The sequence below is a fragment of the Pleurodeles waltl genome, chromosome 8 (assembly GCF_031143425.1).
Source record: "Pleurodeles waltl isolate 20211129_DDA chromosome 8, aPleWal1.hap1.20221129, whole genome shotgun sequence".
NCBI classification, from domain to species: Eukaryota; Metazoa; Chordata; class Amphibia; order Caudata; family Salamandridae; genus Pleurodeles; species Pleurodeles waltl.
This window is the reverse complement of record NC_090447.1, coordinates 1,074,623,943-1,074,641,425: the sequence shown is the minus strand read 5'-3', so window position 1 is coordinate 1,074,641,425 and position 17,483 is coordinate 1,074,623,943.

Below are 17,483 nucleotides of genomic sequence, written 5' to 3'. Positions count from 1 at the left end.
GCCCCAATAGGAGTGGTAGGAGATGCTTAGCACATCTTGGTGGATTGACCTATGGGTTGGGACCCCCAGGGAATTCCATGGGGTAACTGAACACTCGTAGAGCCCACACTGAGGAACGCGAAACAGAATCCAACGAGCCACTAAACACTATGGGGGTCATTCTGACTTTGGCGGGCGGCAGAGGCCGCCCGCCAAAGTCCCGCCGGCAGAATACCGCTGCGCGGTCAAAAGACCGCCGCAGTAATTCTGAGTTTCCCGCTGGGCTGGCGGGCGACCGCCAGAAGGCCGCCCGCCAGCCCAGAGGGAAACCCCCTTCCATGAGGATGCCGGCTCCGAATGGAGCCGGCGGAGTGGAAGGGGTGCGACGGGTGCAGTTGCACCCGTCGAGATTTTCAGTGTCTGCATGGCAGACACTGAAAATCTTGGTGGGGCCCTGTTAGGGGGCCCCTGCAGTGCCCATTGGCATGGGCACTGCAGGGGCCCCCAGGGGCCCCATGACACCCATTACCGCCAGCCAGGTTCTGGCGGTCAAAACCGCCAGAACACGGCTGGCGGTAAGGGGGTCGGAATCCCCATGGCGGCGCTGCTTGCAGCGCCGCCATGGAGGATTCCCTTGGGCAGCGGGAAACCGGCGGTACACCGCCAGTTTCCCGTATCTGACCGCGGCTGTACCGCCGCGGTCAGAATGCCATGGGAGCACCGCCAGCCTGTTGGCGTGCTCCCGCGGTCATTGGCCCTGGCGGTCCATGACCGCCAGGGTCAGAATGACCCCCTATATCACCATTGGATACGGGGATGAAGCGAACGGCCTATTATCCCCCTCGCACGATGGTGCGTCTGGCCTCCCCCTACATGCTGACATGCTTTAACTCCTCAAACACTGTTAGCTACAAATCCCACCCACATAACGCCGTAAAGTTGTTCTCCTATCTTGCTTACCTTCCCCCCCTTTTTTTTTTTTTTTTTCTCTATCCTTTTTCTTATTTTTTACTCTTTTTTCTTTTTCTCATTTTGCTTCGCTCTCATTCTCCCATTCAAAGTACAGAGTAGAACGGGTTTAAGTTGACTGATCACATACGTGAGTTAAACCGATAGCATAGGATTGCGAAGTGTATAGCACGGTTCGTCATAGGGTTGGGTACATCAACACCAAGTATTAACGAATGCATAGAAAATGTTAACAATACCACAGTAATAAGCAACGAAACTTGTATTATGTGTGCCACAAATACAGACTGTTTAATGTTCACATACAACAAATGCAAATTGTTAAGTCGAGCAAACATGTAAATGTAAAGCAACAAAAGGTTAATAAAACATATTTAAAAAAAAAAAAAAAAGTAGCCTAGGCTCAAACAACATGTATTGTAATGTGAGCCATAATGAAACACAACATACCATTGTGGCCTTCTAGGGTAAACTCCTTGGTCATGACTAGATAGACATATTTACACTCTGCAGCATTGACTTACTGCATACAGTCCATTAGAGGCAACTACCATAGGACAGACTTCACTCTAAGACTTGAGTGACAATGAAAGGGTTGCCATTTGGGGCACAGAAAGTCTCTTCTTTGTGTATGTGTGGACATATGGCCTACGCAGTGTAGACTCAGGCCACTTCATGGTAGTTTGTGTGGGATGTACTTGTACCACAGAACACACTTTTGACCATATGTGGCAAACATAAAGAGATAGCATCCACTATACAAAGCAATGTTTAGTCTAATATTCCAAGCTACTTAGTCACATGCTGGGACCTGGAATCTACAAAAGATCTACACCGTGGGTTTGTTACTTGTGCAATACACATGTGCTGGACAAATATGACTTATGTAAAAGTGACAACAGAGCTGTGGGAGAAAGGGACCTGTCATAAGTCGAAACACACATTGACAATGATGCAAAATGCACATATGTAATTTACCTCAGTACCTATTTCTAATCTATTCAATGGACTAAGGCATTCAGGCCAAATATTTCCACTTGAACCACATATTGGCCACATGTCAGGATCTGCAGGTCTACAGGGCGTGGGCACAGTATCACTGTTGCATAGCCACAGTAACTCTATCCGATCCTGTACTATGTCCCAGATTGAGAGATACATATGACAAGACCTGGTCTCTGATCATACAGAACCTACATAACACTCATATTTCCATCACTTCTATGCATGACAGTAAACAATGTGCTCATCATTAATGGGCCTTGTGGCTTGTGTGGCACTTTAAAGGGCACCCTGAGTCATTAAATGCCACTCATACAACAGTTTGGCAAGGCCAGATGTGGGCTGTATGATCTGTAGCACTGTAAACATTGCTTACAAGATCCTCAAATGACTCAAACAGTATGCATACACAGCTCATACTGTCATGCACATACAAGTTGTTTGACATTTACAAACATCATATCCCTTGATGTGTCATTGTATGGCTGTAAAGTCTCCTTGGCTAGATATACCAAGGTGTCCCTTTATCCATGGTTTCAGTAGGTGTGATTAAAATATAGCACAACTGGGGGGATCTCTAGGTATATTGTGGTCCTAGGACCTTAGTCTAAATTGGAATATTAATCAGTGTTTAAATTTTCAGGGCCTTCTAGGGCCATTAAGTCCTGGGCTTTCATCAGGACAGAAATATAATGCAGTCTCACCCGGAGGTCTACTCGTGTATACACATGCAAACTGAAAACATGTTTGTTTTTTTAAACGTAACTTGCCTATTGAAGCTCAATTGTGGTCCTGGAAAGGAAATAAAACCAGCATGTCAATCTCCTCAAACAAGGCACAGAAAAAAAACACATGAAAAAACAAAACATTTAACAGAGACACTGAAAAGACTTGCTCGTACACAGAAGTACGTATAATTACAAGAATGGCCAATAGGCTTCTTCATTTGTCCAGTATGCGTGCGTTTGTCTCCACCCTTATATTCAGAACGTAAGTTATATACTTACCACACACTATTACACAGAAAAGGACAATCCGTCCTGTGCGAGTTATATCATCATGCACAGTTGCTCCAGTAACATGACACAAAAGGCTAACCTACAACTTACAAATGTACAATGTCTCTGCTTACTGTAACACAAGACCTTTGGATGTAGAAGTGACACTTCAACCAGTAACAAAGTACTTCCTTCACCATAGGCCAAGGTGCCACTGGCCACACCAAGGCCACCCAACAGACTCACAATAGCCCCCTGGATTAAGCCATCAGTGATGATGACACTTTGTGGAGGAGGAGGAAGGTCCTGGTCCATCTGGGCAACCTGGCTATATGGCAATAGTGAGTCCCACTGTGGCCACAACATCTCCTCCTAGCCCTGTTGCATCATCACCCCAAGCAATGATAGGTCCCTCAATCTGTGTACCTAACACAGCTTTCACCATCTTATGCCCCCAGTCCTGGATCTTGAAGTGCAACTTGACACTCCTGACACTAAGGGTCCAGGACATAGTTGGAGAGGGCATCCTGTGCCAAGCCACAGGCTTATGGGGGTAAGGTGATGGGAGGGATGCTCTGGGCCAGCATAGTGAGGCCACTGGGGTTGCTGTCAGCCAGGACACCATGAGCCAAGTCTTGTGGGTCTATGGTCTATCAGGAGTAACAAGGCATGATGGGCCAGGTGTCAACTGAACTCTGAGACATTAAGCAGCTGCAGAGGGTCATGACAGACAAAATGGATGCCCACCATGACAATATGTGCACCCTAACAGGGGTGCTGAGGGAAATCAACACCAACCTGAGCAGAGCTTTCCTCCCACCATCTACCCCTTCCTTTGTGGGAACTACATCACAGCCAAGTACATCTGCAACACCCACAGGAAGGAAGGCCCGCAAACGGCGACGTCAAGCAAAGAATCTGGGAGGTGTGGATAGCAAAACACCCACCACGCCCAGCAGATGACTTCTTCCATAATGTCCTCCTTTGTGTATCTCACACTCACTCTGTTGACTGATCCTGAACCTCTTTCCATTTCCAATGGGAGGAGTACGCTGGACTTTGGACTTCCAATGGTGTGCCATCTACTCCAATTACTTCATCCACCATGACTGACCCCTTCACTTCACTTTTATTTTTATTCATGCAGAAATTTACATTTTATGTATGTGCACTGAAATAAATGCACTCTTCACCAACTCATGTAGATATGTAAGAGTGTCGTAATGACTCCCATTATAGTAATGAGCCTGATGGATTTGGGCAGCAGCATCACCGAACATGGGGGACTCAGTCTGATCCTGAGCCGTTTGACAGCTGTCGGCCTAACCCTTCCGGCCAGCTAGCAGCACCTCACCAGTACCCAAGAGTAAAAGGTGATTTGTGGCAGCCCTTTGCATGACATCTAGATTTTTAAGGGAAACCGTGGTGGAACAGATCTCACCCCTTTCTCTCAGCCGCACATGTCTCACACATACAAAGACAAAACAGAAGCAGGACTAGGGCCAACACATTTTATTGAATACACTGTATTCTATGTAAAAAAGCAAGCATTGTGATTATAAGGATGGTAAAACATATTAAAAGCAAGACAGTGACAAGAACAGTGAAACAGAGGAGAAATGCCATTATACTATCACAACAATGGTTCTAGAATCCCTACCTATAATACTAAGATTCTGTACAAGAGCATGGCACTGTAAGCCCTAATCTGCCCAACAGGCCCCCCAGAAGAAACCCATCCACCATACCTGTAATTATAGGTAAAGAAGAGGTCTGTTGGTCTACTGAGAATCCTCCCTCATGGAGGGAGGGAAGGAATCAGGTCTCTGCAGAAACTGCAAAGGCGCTATGCAGTATGCAGTTGCAACAGGGTGGAATTCCCCTCCATCGTGTAGGGGCAGAGAAGTGTTTTATGATAAAACATCTGGTGTTCTGAGAAAACTGCCCTGACATGACAACACATATATTTCTATGTATAGAGTTGGGGACATGATGAACGCATTTTGCCGGCAATAACTCATTACTTTTCATGTCAGCCTTGAATGAAGCACAGAAAGAAAATGGGGTGCAGAGAAAAGAATAAAGAATTCTGTGTGAAAGGACAAGCTGATAAAATAATTAAAACATCTTCACTAAAATAGAGCTTTTGATAAAATAATAAACAGGATAAAAAGTGCATGTATCTGAGAGAAAGGGCACAAGCTGCAGGTCTAGGCTAAAATAACGTGCCTGGATAATAGCTAAAGAAACATCACTACAAGATCATGTGAGCAATATGATGCAGATAGAAGCAACTTGTGTAAGCAGGGATATGTAGCATGTACACACTGTCCACCTCAGGATTACAACCATTACACACCAACACATAATTACAAGTGTCTTGTTGCAAAAGAGATCTTGTTACATTGTTCAGCACATAGGCTGTCAAGATGTCAGTAACTATGAAAGTAAGACGTGGCCATAGCATTCTGTGTAGAACACAAATTATAATGATCCATCCATCCAGAACACTGTAGTAATAGACATATCAGACAGTGTCCTGTTACATAGGTAAATAATGGATATGGTTGATATCATCAGCTGGAGCCAGATCATCTGTCTCTCAAAAGGAAGCGCACCTAATGGGCTGCAACACCCAGACAGATGGCAGTACGACAGTACATTATCACAGGGTCATGACATTCCAGTGATTCTGCATCTGGTGGTATGACATAATTAATGATCAATGATGTGCCACAGGCACTTTGACCAACAATGATCAAACACATCAACAGTTACACACAGTTCATAACAAAAGACTGTTCAGTCAATGTGAAGGGGGACTGACATGAAAGTGTCCTACCACAACAGTTTCATTCACCACATGATGGCACACATGATGCATCATGGCCACCACATAACAATGAGCAAGTCCAATGGAGTCTTCTGCATTTCCATCCTATCACTGTGCTAGCTGTCTTGACACAGGGCATCTACACCCAAAGCCTAGGATGCACATTTCCAGGGAAAATCCATGTCTCAACAGCATGATGTACCTGCCAATGTAAGAGCTCTGAAATTCCCAAATGAAGATATCATGGTGAATGTACCTGAACAAAGAACACATCAAAGAGTAGAGTTATGAATGCAAACACATGACACAAGTCGCTAGCAAACGTCTTGACAAAAGAGTCTTTCAGAGCAATCAGACAGAAACAAACAACATCATCAAAATCTGACTGTGTCAAAAGCTTGTTCATCAAACATGCTTTTGCAAATTTTGCATGAGCATGAGCTCCATAGCTATTAATAAAAAGATACTTCACACGTTATCAGAACTACAGTGCATTGTACAGTCAAAGTCATGACATCTTATGAAACAGTTACACTCATGAGAAGAAGCTGTCTGTACGATCTTGTTGCAAATCAGCTCCTTCCTCTTCACCACTATCATCTTCATTTTGCATTTCAGGATTCTCACCCGGTGGCACTGCAGGCTCCCCCTCCTCTGGGATGTATGGGATATTTCTCCGTAGGGTGATGTCGTGGAGCATGCAACATGCCACCGTGACCTGACACACTTTCCCCCGCGAGTAGAGGAGGGCTCCACCAGTCCTGTGCAGACAGCAAAATCTGGCCATGAGGAGGGCAGAAGCCTGCTCCACTGCCCGTCGTATTCTTCCATGGGCCTCATTGAAGTGGACTTCCCCTGGCGTAATTGCATTCCTCAGTGGCATCAGTAACCAAGGACGGTTTGGATATGCTGAGTCTCCTGTTCAGGAATGAGGCATAAGTGAAACAATGAGTCACTCACTTCATGATTGTAGCACCTGACATTGCTCACACAAATGAAAACAGGTGTGACTTACCAACCAGCTCGGCCCTCTCTGGTTGCAATTGTGACATCAGCTGCAGCATGGGCAGTTCCGCATTATAAAGGAATCATGGGCTGACCCAGCTAACCAGGCACAGACTTTTGAAATGTAGAGTTCTGACAGGCAAACATCTTGCACATTGATCAAAAGAAAGTTTTTCCTGTTGCAATAGATTTATTCACTGGCCTGTGGTGGCACCAAGTCAACCTTCACGTTGGCAAAATCCTCATATAGGGGGGACCTGACATAGCTCTCAATCTGTTTCATCATTCCTGATAGGACATCTCTTAACACATGACTGAACATAGGATGGGACATACCAACATGTATGGCCACAGTATATTGGAAGGACCCTGTGGCCTTGAAGTGCAATACTGCCATGAGTTAAATAATGGGTGGTGTGCAGCTTGGCTTACTGTTTTGAGACATCAGATCTGGCTCCAACTGAAGACAGAAATCCACAATTGTTTGACTATTCAGAAGGTACTGTTTTATGATGTGACGTTCTTCCATGGTTTGAAGCTCTGGCAATGGATGGTACACTAGAGGCTGTCGCCGCCTCCTTCTCCCAGGGTACCTATGTGTAAAAATACATGAGTTGGAGCATTAGCCACTGTGTTCACAACAATATATATATGTAATATATAGCAACAAAGTGGAGTATTTGACGTAACATGTGCAGAGCATGCCTAGACTATTAGACTCAAGCAGCTCATGAGATGTGCAGATCAGTTGCACTTTGGATGATAGACTGTAAATTACATCTTACCCACAGTGAAGCCAACACATTGTAGATGCAATATGTGCCTTTGACCATTTGGAGGCCAAGTTGAGGGAGATACAGGTAAACACAGAACTTTGTTGTATATGTAATTGCAGTCATCATGTGTGCAGTGCTGTGTCAACATGTATGCTGCCACCACCAATCTGGTGATTCAGCTTAAGGCCTTAAGAACACTTGGTAAGGTGTCATTCCTGTCCTCAATAGTTTAATTCTGGGTAGCAGGTCGAGATGGAGCTAGGTAGACAGACACATCTCTGAGTTGAGCCTGATCTGTATATTGTTCAGTCACAGGTGTGTACACTTCAATTGAGAGTTAACAAACAGAGGTATTTGTACAAGTGAACACTGGGCTGGTGGTTAGAGTTACAGACACCAGGGCCCCTGGGAGTTGCATTCAGGTCATTCCCTCTATCACACACACACTTGCTAAATTTTGGGTATTAAATATCTGTAGGCAGACTGCATTTAGGTTTGAGCATACATTTACTTGTTGAGACATACCATGAGTCCTGAGATTTTTTATTATATTGTAAGTCTTACGGGCACCATTTTGACGTATTGCATGTGGTGGGCCTTTGTAGCTGTGATGTTGGGTCCAACAATACACATTGACAGCATTAAATCACAGATACTCTGGGTATTGAATGTTGGTTAAGTACATGAACAAGACAGTGGCAATAGCTGGGCAGTGAGTATGCAGGACATTGCAGTTTTGCGAACGTGTTTGTGTTGTAACTTACCCGACTTCACTCCCTCAGGTATTCCTGTCAAGGCCTCAGGATGCAGGATGGTTAAACCTTCTCCCCCAAGGGAAAGAGTATTAATGGGGCACTGGCAGGGCCACCGCTAGTCTTGTTGGCCTCCAGCTGCTGCCTGGAAACCAGGGAATAGACCTTGCCCCTCGGGTCATTCCACCTCTTCTTAATGTCCTCATTTGGGCGCAGGGTGGTACCTACAGCATTCACTTTGTCAATTATCTTTTGCCACACTTCCATTTTCCTACTGAGGGGAGTTTGGTGGACTGGTGCTCCAAACAATTGTGGCTCTACTCTTATGATTTCATCCACCATGACTTTCAACTCATTTTCGGAAAAACTGTGCTTTTTGGGACGTGACATGGTAGACAACTAAAGTGGGTGACAGGGACTTAATTAACAGGGGAAGTGCAATAGGGAGTGAATAGAACAAAGTATGAGTAGAGTAGTAAATGGGATGGTGGAAAAAAAAATAACAGGGTGCTTAATCTATGGATAAATGAGTAGATGGTGGTCAGTTTTCTTCGTAGTCCAGTGGAAAGGCAAAGGATTGTGGCCTGGAAATTTTATAGTGTGCTTTGCAGGTGTATCCACTGGACCAATGTGTGTCAGCTGTGTTGTTTTTTTGGTCATCCAATAGGTACCTGTCTGTTGTATTGCTGAGCGTATATTGTGCAGGTCGACCTCTGTTGCCTTGCCGCCACAAGGGGACCGGGGCAGTGACTGTGTGCTCTGCGGTTGACTGCAGACCGCCTAGATAGCAGACCGCTGCACTGCTGGCGGTCTGCCTTTTTTACTTGGCGGTCAGCGGTTCTGCCTCTATACATCGTAATACGGTGTGCTAGAGACCACTGGCACAGCAGTCTTTTTGGGACCACCAACATGGCGGTCTGGTGGTCCAACCGTCAAACTCAGAATCAGGCCCTACGTGACCTGTAATGTTGAAACTGTTCCCTAACTTCGAATTCTGAGGCAGAGTGATTATGGTTAGAAATCCTTCCCACTATGTATCCAAAAGTAACTGTTCTGTCTTTGCAATGGGTTGAGAAGTAGTTTACACTCCTCTAATGACTCCTAGCCCCAAAACATCTGTCCTTACAGTAAATGTCCGCAACTCATTTAAGTAGTCTATTACTTTGCTTTGATTTGATGCATTGTGCTTAGTACTGAGTTTTCATATTTTGTTGATCTGAAAAAAGTGAAAAGGTATTTAATTTATAAATATTTTGACATGCAGTGTTTAATCCTGTTAAAAGAAATTTGTTATTTTTAACGTGATCTTCTAATAAAAGTAAAAATAATATTGATCTGGAGTCTTTGGGGGCATTCTGAAGTTTCTTGAGTATTGGACTTTGGTCAGAATTTTGTTTTGAATTGTAGTTTGCAACTTTTTGAGTTGTTATAGACCAATGTTGAGCTAAAAAAAAATGAAAACAATATGATACAAACACAAAATAAAAATGTTTGTAAACTATTTGATATGTTCGACCGACTTGTTCCTGTTAAATTTGAGAAAATGTTGGTTATTTTAATCACCATTTTACAAAAAAATATTATTTTACCTACCTCTGTAGAAGGAGAGGAAAGACATTATAGATATGTGTCTATTTGGACTTGAAAAATCAATTAATATTTTTAAAGGAAGCTCTTTACCTGATGGCTTGCCTTTTGCTCTCTGATGAGGCTATGACTTTCCCTTGGTGATCAAAATTTTCTTTTTTTTCTGGATGGTCAGTTTCAATCTTGAACAAAAAGACAAAAAACAATGTATAGTTTAATCATTTATTTGGTTGATCTGACTTTATTTCAGAAGATAAAACTGTTTGTTTTTTCATAACTGTTTGTTTCATAAAAGAAAATGCACCCACTTCAGTGCCCATCACCTTCCCTGAGTAGGTTTTGAATGGATGTTATAATAGTAAATCTGCCCCTTCTTTGTCAGTCTCCTTCCTCGATTAGGATTTGACTGACATTTGGAATAGTAAATCTTTCCCTCTTCAGTGTCCAGCATCTTCACTGAGTTTGCCCTGACTGGAGTTTAGAATAGTAATGGTGCCTCCTTTTAGTGTCCAGCACCTTCCCCAAGTTGGCTTCATAGTAAATAAGGCCCCATTCAGTTCCTAGCACCTTCTCCAACTTGACTATGACCTGCGTTTAGAATAGTAAATCTGCCCCCTTTCAGTATCCAGCACCTTCACCGACATCGCTCTGACTGAAGTTTAAAATAGCAAATGTGCCCCCTTTCAGTGTCCAGCATATTCACAGAGTTGGATTTGACATTAGTTTAGAATAGTAAAACTGCTCCCTATCAGGGATCAGCACATTTCATAGGTTCATTGTGCCTGGAGTTTTTTTTTTAATGGAAAAAATAAAGGTAAATATAAATTTTAATGTACTTACTGATCACAATTTGTTGTCCTTGCTATGAAATAAATGTATGTCTGCAAAGTCAACTATTTCTTCATTGATGGTGACTGTGGGAATGCAAAATCTAATTGACTATTGTTTTTATTTCATTGCTAACAGGTATGACTTCAAATAGGGACTATTTTACTAAAGTAATATTTGTACCACAGAACACACTTTTGACCATATGTGGCAAACATAAAGAGATAGCATCCAACATACAAAGCAATGTTTAGTCTAATATTCCAAGCTACTTAGTCACATGCTGGGACCTGGAATCTACAAAAGATCTACACCGTGGGTTTGTTACTTGTGCAATACACATGTGCTGGGCAAATATGACTTATGTAAAAGTGACAACAGAGCTGTGGGAGAAAGGGACCTGTCATAAGTCGAAACACACATTGACAATGATGCAAAATGCACGTATGTAATTTACCTCAGTACCTATTTCTAATCTATTCAATGGACTAAGGCATTCAGGCCAAATATTTCCACTTGAGCCACATATTGGCCACATGTCAGGATCTGCAGGTCTACAGGGCGTGGGCACAGTACCACTGTTGCATAGCCACAGTAACTCTATCCGATCCTGTACTATGTCTGCAAAGTCAACTATTTCTTCAATGATGGTGACTGTGGGAATGCAAAATCTAATTGACTATTGTTTTTATTTCATTGCTAACAGGTATGACTTCAAATAGGGACTATTTTACTAAAGTAATATTTACTATGAAACATGGGTGGCTCTATGTTCAGCATTCACTATCTCTGTGCTCTCTCCTGCCAGTAATGTGACTCTTGGGTGTTGCCTTGTGTGGATGCTCGTCTGTATGTGTGCTTGGGATGGGTGGGGATTGCGGAGAATGGGACTGGGAAGTGTAAGTTGGAGGGGGGACGGTAGAAACAGGGACAATGGCTGCCATCAGAGAGGAGGCCAGAGCCTGAATCAATCTCTGTTGGGCTGCCAAACCACCATGAATGCCCTCCATGAATGTATTGCATTGCTGCATCTGGGATGCCAGCCCCTGGATGGCATTCACAATGGTTGACAGTCCTACAGAGATGGATCTCAGGAGGTCACTAGCCTCCTCACTCAGGGCAGCAGGGCTGACTGGGGCAGGGCCTGAAGTGCCTGGGTCGAAGGAGATGCCCACCCTCCTGGGTGAGCGGGCATGGGCAACTCGCTGAGGGGCTACTGGGAGGGCGGTGTGGTACGGGGTGGCGGCTGTACCTGCAGCTGGGGTGGTCACAGAGGTGTCTGCCACCACCAGGGAGCTCCCTTCACCCTCCATCCCACTTGTTCCCTCTGCATTGGTCGACTCTGCCTCCAGGGTCCTGTGGGATACAGCTCCCTCTGTCGCTCTTGCCTCTGCTCCTCCGCCAGATGATGCTAATGCACACAAGGACAGGATGACAAAACAAGAAAGGGGGGAGAGAGACAAAGGATACACTGGGTCAGTGACTGCACCAATACCACCGTTGGCGTACACAGCAACCTAACACACAGGAAACAGGCCTAAGCACTATGCATTGCACTACCAGTGAAATGGCTAGTCACCAAAGGATGAGGAGGAGCACACACCGCCAACTGCAGCACACCTGGGACCCATGCAGCCCTGCCTAGAAGCGAATACTAACAAGCTAGGTTACCTGTATTTGCCATGCAACCATTACCCTGCTGAGGTCCTACACTGCTATGTCTGGCCTGGCCTTAGGAGCACCCACTATGACACAACCACCACCCGGATACCACCCCACCAGCCATAAGTTGTAATGATACCCACTGTACTCACGCCCTTTTGGCTGCTGTGATGCCCTCAAGTGCCAATCCATCTCAGGGTATGCCACCTCCAGTATGTGGGCCATCAGGACGGTCAGGGTCCGACGGACACTCCTTCCTCGTTGGGAGGCCAGCCCCAGCTGGGCCTCCGTGGTCTTCTGTGCCCAGCATCTCAGGTCCTCCCACCATTTCCGACAGTGGGTGCTCCGCCTTCCATAGACCCCCAGGGTACGCACGTCCTTGGCGATGGCACCCCACAAACCCTTCTTTTGATGGGCGCTGACCTGCAGAGGTAATACATACAGGAGAACTCCATTAAACAAACAGTCCAGCCTGCCACACACATGGCCCACCATACCCGACCCCATCACCATTGCAACACACATAGGCCAGCTCACAACATGTACACCGCAAATAGACTTTCCTCATCCTCCACCCCCCACCAACCCTTACACACATCTCCATGCATTCATGCCACATGCATCATGCCCACAGTGTACTCATCTGTTGGTCTGGAGGCCCATATAGCAGTCCGTACTGGGGTAGGAGCCATCCACCAGTTACTCCAACTCCTCCAAAGTGAAGGCTGGGGCCCTTTACCCGGTCACACGGGCCATGGGAGGTTCCAGACACGGGTCACAGCAGCACATGCAGTGTAGGTCTTCTCCTGTGGAAGGTCAGGAAACAAGTGAGGATTGAGATAGGAAATGCCAGTTATGTCTGCGGCGGTGTACACCGTCACCGGCGGCGTAGATTCCCATTGGCCACTGTACCCCACAGGGCCCAATATAATACAATGAGGAATTGCACAGTAGTTCACGACCGCCTACCGCCACGGAGCGCAACGTCAGTGGAATTACCTCACTTCCACCGGTCCCTCCACACAGGACAGGCGGTCGCCATTTCAGGGAGGGTAAACAGGCCTATTGATAATTTTTGCGTCACAGGATAAATAGGCACATACTTTTAAATTACACTGTCCCAAAACATGATTGCACAATGTGGACTGCTGTTATGGTTTTGGTGTTCAAACCACCGTGTACAGACCCCTGGTGGACTGAGCTACACTGGAGGACAAGGACAGGCACATAATACTCACCTATAGACTGGACAGGGCCACAATCACAGAGCTGTGTGCCCAGTTGGAGCCTGACCTGATCTCAGCTTTCCGTCATCCCACTGGGATCCCCCCTCTTGTGCAGGTTCAATCAGTGCTCCATTTCCTGATGACATGTTCTTTCCAAGTGACAGTGGGCTTGGCAGCAGGAATGTCACAGCCAATGTTCTCAATCGTGCTGGCAAGAGTCTTGCCTGCCCTGGTAAAACACATGTGCAGCTACATTTCTTTCCCCCAGGTGGAAGATTTGGCCTCAGTGAAGGCCAGATTTTATGCAACGGGACATATCCCCAATACCATTGGTGCGATTGACGGTACACATATTGCGTTTGTCCGCCACCCGGCCGAATGAACATGTGTACAGGAATCGTAAGAGTTTCCAATCCATGAATGTGCAGATGGTGTGCCTGGAGGACCAGTACATCTCCCACATCAATCCTAAGTATCCTGGATCGGTGCAGGATGCCTTTGTCCTGAGGAATAGCAGCATCCCAAGTGATGTCCCAACTACAGAGGCACAGGGTGTGGCTTACAGGTGAGCCTTGGTCCCCACCCAGTGTATGTTGGTGTATGCCTTTGCAGTTAGCGAAATAGAATAGTGTGTCGCTAAATGTTGTCCCTCAATAGTTGCAGGTGACTCTGGCTACCCAAACCTATTGTGGTTGCTGACCCCTGTGAGGAGTGCCAGGACAAGGGCTGAAGAACGTTATAATGAGTTACATGGGCAAACCAGAAGGATAATTAAGAAGACCTTCGGCCTCCTGAAGGCCAGGCTCAGGTGCCTACCATCTGACAGGTGGATCCCTGTGCTACTCACCCGAGAAGGTCTGCCAGATAGCAGTGGCATGCTGCATGTTGGACAACCTGGCCCTCAGACGCAATGTACCTTTTCTGCAGGAGGAGGAGACTGGAGATGCCCCTGTGGCAGCAGTGGACCCTGAGGACAGTGAGGATGAGGAGGCAGAGGATGAGGATGTAGACAATAGAACATTAGTGATCCGTCACTACTTCAAAAGACACACAGATGAGACAGTGCAACTTCACATTTCTATGACTATTGTATTCTGTGTGGCATTGGCATGCTGGCAATACCCATTTGTTTCCTCTACTTACTGTCACCTATGGATTATCATTTTACAGATGTTGGTGATATGACAACAATGTTGTGATGTAATCACAACAGCCAGCAACAGGTCATTCATTTTGTGCTCTCACAATGTACACTTCTTTTGCAATGGATGTAGCTGTTTCAATCAATACAAATTTTCAATACATGAAATACTAGTAGCCGAGTTTTATCCAAGGGTGTTTATTTTGGTGTTAATTAATTGAGGGGAAAGTGCAATGGAATGGGGTGATGATAGAGGAAAGTCCAGGGTATTGTTCAAGTCTGTTTGTAGCACAGGTACAGTGTCCAAGGGGACATAGGAAAGGGAGCAGTGATAGTTCAAGGTGGACAAGGTGACAGTGTGGGACACAAGGGGGACAATCAGGAGAGTCAAATTTTCTGGCGGTGGTCTTGGCAAGTGTATCTGGCTTCTGTTTGGGCCACAGGGAACGTTTGCGGGTTGGTTCACCTTCTGTAGGGGGATGGATACTGGTGGACTGTGGGTCCTGTGGCGGGGCCTCCTGGCCACTAGCGGCAGTGGAAGTGGAGGGCTGTTCAGTTGACTGCCTAGTGGTAGGGGCCCGCTGCTGTGCTGTTGCCTCCCTCATGATGTTGGCCATGTCTGCCAGCACCCCTGCAATGGATTTCAGGGTGTTGTTAATGGCCTGCAAGTCCTCCCTGATCCCCTGATCCCCTGATACTGTCCCTTCTGCAGCCGCCTGTTCTCCTGCACGTTGTAAAGGATCTGGCCCATCGTGTCCTGGGAATGTTGATAGGCTCCCAGGATCTTGGAGAGTGCCTCCTGGAGAGTCGGTTCCCTGCTCCTGTCCTCCCCCTGGTGCACAGTGGTCCTCCTAGTGTCCTTGTTGGCCTGTGCCCCCGTCCCCTGAACGGTGTGCCCACTGCCACTGACCCCAGGTCCCAGATTGTCTTGTGGGCGAGGTGTGTCCTGGGGTCCCTGTACAGGTGAGCACCCTGCTGATTGACGTGTTCTAGGGACAGAGGTGTGGGTACGCTGGGTGGGTGCTGTGGTATGAGATACTGAAGGGGAGGCTCTGTTGGTGGTCTGTGAGTGGGCTTGGGTGACTGGCTGTCCAGTGGCCCTGATGGGCCAGGTTGGTCCTCGAGATCCAGAGGTCCAGAGTTACTGTCATCACTGGGGGCCTCTTCTGTTGGGGGTTTGGATAATGGTGGCATCTCCTCTCCACTGACATTGGCTGTGGTTCCTGTGGGGATGTAAATGATGTATTATGCTTCATGTGTCTGACATTTGTACTTCCGTAGCTTTCCCTCTATGGTTGGTGTTGCCCTGCCACCTTTTGCTTGTGTAAGCTGATATATTGTTACTTTCCCTATGCTGTACATGCTTTGGTGATGGGTGTCCATGCAGGGCTGGGAGGGCTGTCCATGCGTTGGTACGGCATGCAGGGCTGGGCACTGTGCTTAGGCAGATGTGTAGGTGCAGTGTGTGGGATGTTGAGGAGTGATGGGAGTGAGGGTGAGGGGGTGTGAGGGCATGGCGGTATGGGGGTGACAAAAGTTTAATGTTGACTTACCAGTGTCCAGTCCTCTGGCTACTCCAGAGAGTCCCTCAGGATGCAGTATTGCTAGTACCTTCTCCTCCCATATTGTGAGCTGTGGAGGAGGAGGTTGGGGTACACCGCCAGTTCACCGGATGGCGAGCTGGTGCCTTGCTGCTATGGAACGTACCTTCCCCCGTAGGTCGTTCTACCTCTTCCTGATGTTGTCCCTTGTTCTTGGGTGCTGTCCCACGGCGTTGACCCTGTCCACGATTCACTGCCATACCTCCATCTTCCTTGCTACAGATATCTGCTGTCCCTGCGCTCCAATGAGCTGTGGCTCTACCCTGACAATTTCCTCCACCATGACCCTTAACTGCTCCTCAATGAAACAGGGGTGCCTTTGTGGTGCCATGGGTGTTGTGTGATGAGTGTTGGTGAGGGTGTGTTGAGTAATGTGTTGGGGTGAGTGATGTGGAGTGCGTGAGGGGTGTATGGGTGTATGTGGTGTGTGTGTCTAGTTGTCTCTGTGCTCTTCTTCTTAGTCTCCTGAAGGTAATTGTTATTGGTAAAGGGTTGTGGGTAATGTGGGTGTGTGTTTTATGGTGCTGAGGGTGAGTGGATGTGGTGTGTGTATGGTTGTCTGGTGTATATTTTTCGTACTAGCGAATGGAGTGTTGTCTGTGTGTGTCCATTCTAAGCGCAGCGGTATGTACCGCCAATGGTTACTGCCGTTGAATGTCCGCCGTGGTGATTCGTGGGTCAAAATATGATGGGCGTTGTTTTGTTGGCGTAACGGTGTAGGTTTTCGGACCACCACTTTATCACTGACCTTTGGTCTGGTGGATTTGTGTATGTGGCTGTATTCTGTCGGATTGGTGTGTGTGTGTCATAATATGGTGAACGGATATCCGCCACCGCAGCGGTAAGTTGGCGTCCGTCAGCATGTGGCGGTAAGCATGATTTACCACCAGCATCATAATGAGGACCAAAGTGTCTTCTTTTCACACAAAAGGATATTGCAAGACACTATGGAGTTCCATTATCATATAAAAGCAAAAGTCAGCAGTCTGGGTGACTTTATTTGTCACAAAATGAAGTGACTTGTGATATCCTTAATAATGTGAAGGAAGGTTTTTGTATCCAATATAATATGATGGTGTTTGTGCTCTCCTTCTCAAAGTGATGACATGCTATGGATCCTATTG